Source organism: Choloepus didactylus, chromosome 3 (assembly GCF_015220235.1).
Source record: "Choloepus didactylus isolate mChoDid1 chromosome 3, mChoDid1.pri, whole genome shotgun sequence".
In the NCBI taxonomy this organism is placed as follows: Eukaryota; Metazoa; Chordata; class Mammalia; order Pilosa; family Megalonychidae; genus Choloepus; species Choloepus didactylus.
The window spans coordinates 206,666,486-206,673,853 of record NC_051309.1 but is presented as its reverse complement, the minus strand read 5'-3'; positions in this window follow the sequence as shown (position 1 = coordinate 206,673,853).

The window sequence follows — 7,368 nt, the reverse complement described above, 5'->3', positions numbered from 1 at the left end:
TCCAACTTCTTGGTGTGGTACCAGATGAAAGATTCTTGTCTTTTGGGAGAAAAAGGGGACAAAACAGAAATGCATGAAAGCATTTATTTCCCCTCCCATGACAATAAAATGTAAGGAAGATTACACTCATGAATGCCTCTCATGTACAAAGAAGCCCTGGATGCCAGGAAGGAGAGTATTGGCCAGGCTAGCCTCACAAAGAAAAATAACAGTAACATTATTTTTGGTTCACTCAACAACTAAGTTATGACTATAAAGCAATGAAATGGATTTCCACAAGAGACAAATTGCTTATTTATATGTCTTAAATATGATTGATCGCCAAATGCTGTAGAAAATTACTTAAAATGAATTAGAACAAATGGAAACTCTTAGTGAGAATGCACACGAAAGTCCTGTCTTTGACTTATTGCTCTATGCTGATTTTCATTTAAGCTAATACTGATTTGTCTTATTTGGCTTTAAGGCCTGAAATGCCCAGAATTCTGCAAGACTTTGATGATTTGTCCATAGTCCTTGTCTTAGTTTGCCCGAGTTGCTACGACAAATATCACACAATAGGTTGGCTTAAATAAGCCTTTATCATTTCACGTTTCAGAGGTTGTAACTCCAAAATCAAGTCGTCGGCAAGGCCACTTTCTCCTTGAAATCTTTAGGAGTCTGGTGCTGGCTTAACCCAATCCTTGGGGTTTCTTGACTTGAATCTCTACCACCCGTTATCCCGGTGGTCTCTCCTATCTGCTCTTCCGGTTTCTGCTGCCTTTAGGTTTCTGGCAACTCTGGCTGCATCTGAATTTCCTCTTTAATTAGCCCTGTAGTCCTAAGGATTAAGGACTGCCTGCATTCAGTTTGGCCACACCTAAATAGGGTCTTTGAAGATCCTATTCACAAATGAGTCCACACCTTAATTGATAATGCATCTTCAAAGGGTCCTATTTACAAATGAGTTCACGCCCACAGGAACACATATTATGACTGACAATATGACTTTGTTGGGGCATATAATTCAATCCACCACAGTTCTTACATTTCTACAATGTATTAAATGAAAATTTAAAAGGCAACATTAAGTTATATATGAAACACTAACCCTCACAGACATTACACCACCCAACACAGCAAATGACATGTGAGTCTCCCTTAATTACTAAGTACCTACACTGAGAAGACATAGTATTATCAGTACCTTATTTTTTTCATACCCCTTTCAACTTAAGAAAGTATAGGCTCTAATACATTCTATGGAAGGGAGATCATATCTAAGTATTCATGACTTAATTCCACTTTAGGTTGTTTAAAGGACCCATTGCATGTCTTTGTGAACCAACTGGCCAACAAAACAGATAAGGTTTCTTGAGTTTTCTCTAGTAGAAGGGTAAGCAAACCTTCTTAGTAAAAAGCCAGATAGTAAATATTTCAGGACTTGCTAACCAAAAGGCAAAATCAAAGGTATTATGTAGGTACTTATATAACAAGATAAAACAAAATTTCATAAAACTTTCATTGATGAAATTCAAAATATAACTGGGTACATTTTTTTTTTTTTTTTCTTTTGGTAATATCAGTCTACAAATGAGAAGAATGGAATTTAGGGGTGGATAACATTTTGGTCAATTGAGGCTCAAAGTTTGTGTTCTCTACCTTCAAAATTGATTGCAAATATTCATCTGTTTGATGCTGATCTGTGAAGAGATTTTATATTTTTCATCTTTGAAAATGTCTTTTCACACATATAGGTACTGCCAAGTACTGACATCAACTCATGAACATATGATTTTAATTGAGCAAATTCTTTAAGGCATTTATAGACTTCTATCAGAGTCTTTACTTGGTATTATTTGCCTTTTAGCATTGCAGATTAATCACTTCTAATTGAAGGTAAGGTGGGAGCTCCTCAACTGCAAGTTAAGTGAACTCTGAAATACGAAAATTTTCTTCGTACTTGCATCAAGATCCCAAAAAAATGCTACTGAAACTGTAGTTTGAGCTTGTAAAACATATACACTATGGGACTGGAGATTCATTTCTTGTTTTGACTTGATAGCACAAAAAGCCTGTAAAGCCAGCTTGGCATTCTGGTGATTCAAATATTAGTTTTTGCCAAAATGACTCACCATGGTATAAGTTTCACATGTAAGTGCTGTTTTGCCTTGTAATTTTAGGTTGAATTCCTCAAGGAACATTATGAAGTCTGCAGCAAAAGCTAATTTCCAAAGCTACTTAGTGTTTGAAAAGAATGGTTGAGTGCCGTTCTTACTTAGAAAAATTTCAGTCTCAGCCATGAGCTCAAAAAGATCACAGTGGGAACTAAGATGGCAGCTAGCTGAGACAGGGCGAAAAAAATGCCTCCATGAAAAACACTAGCTAAAAACCAGAAAGTGACCTACAATACCGGTTACAGCGATGCACCAACTGGATGAGGGCTCCTAGCTCTAGAGGGGCCGTATACTTGGTGAAACCGGGAGTCGACATTCTGAAACGAGTAAGCTGGCTGGAAGACCCACAGCTGCGCGGTGGGCTGGGGAAGCCAGGGTTCAGCATACGGAGACCAGCTGGCTGTTTTAAAAAAAAAAAAAAAAGGAGCAGCTCCAGTAGCAATTGTGGGAACCACACAGTAAAACACAGAAAGAGGGAGCTGGGCTGGCCTCTTGCTGTCCGGCCGGGAAGACAGCCCGCAGCAGATACCATTGGGTTCGGGGGAATGGAGGGGAGAGCCGGAAGCAGAAAGAAACCCCGCGGCTAGCAGCTGGAGCCCAGAGGGCTGGATAAACTCCTGCCCGGGGCTGTGCCCACAGCCCAAAGCCCCACCAGTTGTCCCAGAGCTGGGAAGGAGGAACGGTGCAAGGAGGAGGGGGCTGAGACGCCCCGCTCAGCCATTTTTGCTTCGGGCTGGGAGTGCGCCACTGCACGGCCCAGCGGCCCGGGGCTTCCCTTGTGGGATGGCACACACTGATGACGTAGCACAGCCTTCCCTTGGCTGAGCTACTGGAGGAGCACGGCTGGGAGGGGGGATCCGCTCGGAGAACCCAGGGATGCTACGCCAAGTCTGGTGGTTTATAGATCAGCGAGAGAGAGAGGCTGGGGCTGAACTGAAATGAAGGCTTAGACTTTTGTGGCGGCCTTGAATCTCCGGGATCCTGGGGGATTTGAACATTAGAACTGCCCTACCTCCCTGGCTACCCGTACCCACGCCCCACATTCAGGGGGGACAGCTCCAGCAACACACCCAAACTGAGTTCTCCAACTGAACCCACAAGAATCATTTCCCCACACAAAGAGGAAAAAAGGTTGAGAACTGAATCGCGGGATATAGGTGACTCACAGACGCCATCTGCTGGTTAGAGAAAGTGTACGTCACCAAACTGTGTTCCTGAAAAATTAGATTGATATACCTTTTTCTTTACAACTTGAAAGAGCCCTATCAAGCAAAACAAATGCCAAGAGGCCAAAAACAGAAAATCTTAATGCATATGATAAAACCAGAAGATATGGAGAATCCAACTCCAAACACACAAACCAAAATATCGGAAGATACAGTATACCTCACAAAATTAATCAAAGATCTACAATCGAGGAACGAAAACATGGCAAAGGATTTAAAGGACATCAAGAAGATCATGGCCCAGGATATAAGCTACATAAAGAAGACCCTAGAAGAGCATAAAGAAGACATAGCAAGAGTAAATAAAAAAACAGAAGATCTTATGGAAATAAAAGAAACTGCTGGCCAAATTAAAAAGACTCTGGATATTCACAATACAAGACTAGAGGAAGCCGAACAACATCTCAGTGTCCTAGAAGCCCACAGAACAGAAAATGAAAGAACAAAAGAAAGAATGGAGAAAAAAATAAAAAAAATCACAGTGGATCTCAGGGATACTATAGATAAAATAAAACGTCCAAACTTAAGACTCATTGGTGTCCCAGAAGGGGAAGAGAAGGGTAAAGGTCTAGAAAGAGTATTCAAAGAAATTGTTGGGGTGAACTTCCCCAACCTTCTTACACAATATAAATACACAAAGCATAAATGCCCAGTGAACTCCAAATAGAATAAATCCAAATAAACCCACTCCAAGACATATTCTAATCAGACTGTCAAATACTGAAGAGAAGGAGCAAGTTCTGAAAGCAGCAAGAGAAAAGCAATTCACCACATACAAAGGAAACAACATAAGATTAAGTAGTGACTACTCAGCAGCAACCATGGAGGCAAGAAGGCAGTGGCATGACGTATTTAAAACTCTGAGAGAGAAAAATTTCTAACCAAGAATACTTTATCCAGCAAAACTCTCCTTCAAATTTGAGAGCTTAAATTTTTCACAGACAAATGCTGAGAGACTTTGCCAATGAAAGACCTGCCCTACTTCAGATTCTGAGGGGAGCCCTGCTGGAGGAGAGACAGGGAAAGGAGAAAGAGATATAGAGAATTTTAATAGACATATATAGTACCTTACATCCCAAATCACCAGGACACCCACTTTTCTCTAACGATCACAGATCTTTCTTGAGAAAGGACCATAAGCTGGGACATAAAACAAGCCTCAAGAAATTTAAAAAAAAAACACTGAATATACTCAAAGCACATTCTCCAACCACAATGGAATACAAATAGAAGTCAATAATTTTTGAACTGTAATTCCACTAGTCACTTCCTACATGATATAAAATACACAAACTCTAAGGACAAATCAGTGGTTTTGAACTCAATGTAAAATATGTAATTTTAGACAACTATATAAAGGTGGGGGAATGAAGGAGTATAGGAACATAGTTTATGTGTCCTTTTGAAGTGAAGGTGGTATCAAAGAAAAACAAGATTGATATGGATTTAAGAGGTTAATTTTAAGCCCCACTGTAAACACAAAGAAATTATCAGAGAATATAACCATAGAGATGAAAAGTAGAGTTTGGGTTAAGAGAAATGGGGGAAGGGGCAATGGGGAGTTAAGAAATGAGTGTAGGGTTGCTGTTTGAGGTGAAGGGAAATTTCTAGTAATGGATGGTGGGAAAGAGCATCACAACATTCTAAACGTGATTAATCCCACTAATGAAAGGCTAGGGAGGGAGTGGAATGGGAAGATTTAGGCTGTATATATGTTTCCACAACTGAAAAATAAAAATAAAAAAGTCAGTCTAACTAGATGACAATTGAATATTAAGGATGAACTTGGATGGGACAGGAGGATAGAGGACAGTTGGCTCAAAGGGACGCAGTTGAGACATAAGGAAAAGGAAATATAGAATGTAAGCTTTTTATCATTGTTGAGTCTATTGTACTTCTTAGCTGCGCTTAATGGGATTGCATGAAATAATGTTCTTGTTCATGGGAAGTGTATACGTGAATTATAGTGAATGCTCAAGGATGTGTGCAGCTAACTCTCATATGTTCAGACGACAGAGCAATAGATGATGGATGATAGGGAGGGAGGGAGGGCGGGAAAGAAATAGCAATGTGACAGCAAGTTAAAGTTGGTGGATTGAGCTACCGGGGGAGGGGGGCTCAGGGTATGATGGAATTCTGTGTATGGGGCTAGTATTGTTTTTGCAACTGTTCATATAACTTTGAATTTATTTCAAAAAAAAAAAAAAGATCACAATAAAACTTGACAAATGATAAGCCATTTGACTGCTGAATAGTAGGGCAAGTCAGGATAATCAGCTTCCATTTTTCTACAAAAATTCAAAGAACTCATAATGGTTAAGTCCACAAGAGTGAAGTTCACCTTTGAAATTACTGGTTCAATAACACAATTCCAGTATTTTCTGCAAAGTAGCTATCGATGAGTAATAAATAACGACAGGTTTTGAACACCTTACATTTTTACGAGCTTTGTAAATGTAACCAACTAAACCTTCCTCTGCTCTATGCATATTTCTACCACTATCAGTTGTATTAAATTTGACTTGGCAGATTCCATTTCAGGTCGTACTGAATTAGTGTTTTCTCAACTCCTCTGAAAATATTCCCACCTGTAGTTATTCCACTCAGACCATTAACTGAAGCTAATTCTTCATTAATTTAAAATATCAGTGGCTTCAAAAGCACTGATTTCTTGAGTAACAGCTGACGGGTATAGCTAATAACTGTCGATCAATCATGAGCCAAAGAAACCATTCAACATCATTTGTCTTGTTTTTTTTTTCATTGAATATTTATGTTGCTCCCAATGTCCCCAATCTTAAAGCAACTGTCCTCATCAAAGGCTAATAGTCTCGAACAAGTTTATTTGCTCTGCCCACACTTTTGTTTGGACTACTGCAAACACAATTTCACTAACTCACCATCAGGAAATAGCTTTCCTTGCTTGGCTAACAAATGGGCCACTCGTAAACTTTAGTTGCAGCCTCATTTTTATTTTTGTATAGAAATTGTGTTGATTAGATACATTCCATTTTAAATTTTCCAATTCTTCTGTTTTCCCATGAGTTGGGAATACTGTAATGAGTACTCAGTTAACACGTATTGTTTTGTTTCACAGTTATTGTGTCCCTGCATAATAAGCAAAATTCTTTACCATATAATTTGGTAAAAAAAATCCCCACCCCACTGTGCCTTAAGAGCACATTAAAGTGCATGTTTCTTGTTTTGACATGATGGGTATAAACTGGTAATAGGCAAAATAATAAAGTGGCACTGGAAATACTGTCAGGTGGTATCTGCATTACCGTGCTTTGTAGCATGCCAAGCAGCAATGCAAAACCATGAGAGCATCACAGGCAATTTCTGTAGCAACTACTCAGCTTTGCCATTGTAGTGCAAAAGCAGCCATAAACAGTATGTAAATAAAGTATGGCTGCATTCCAATAAAACTTCATTCATAGGTATTAAAATTTGAATTTCATATTAATTTTCACTGGGAGGAAATAGCTTTTGTTTGTCCCCCACCCCACCCCACCACAGTTAGTGAAGGAAGTTACTGAGTTCTATTCAGTTTCCTAAGTACAAAAAGAACAATGTCCACCAAATAAATATTTCTAAATGAAATCACCAGTCATCAATATATATAAGAAAACATTTCTATTTAAAAAGCTAAAAACCATTCTCAGCTCCTGGACTATCCAAGACAGCAAGCAGCAGGCTGATTTGGGCCTGCAGGTGGTAGTTTTGCCAACCCTGCTGCAGTTGTCATTAGATTTAACAGAATATGCTGAGTTCAGAATTAATGGCTCAAAAACAATACAAAAAAGTCAGCCAAGTATCTTCAAAAGCAAGATTTAGTAATGGTCATACTGTTTCCCTTACAGAAGTTATGAAATACTCTTACTGCTTAGGGGCAGAAACCAAAACTGATAGAAGCTATGAAAGGCATTCTTTATAATTCCTTTTTTAAGGAGGTGAAGATCAAAATAAAAAGAAGCCAGTTAAAA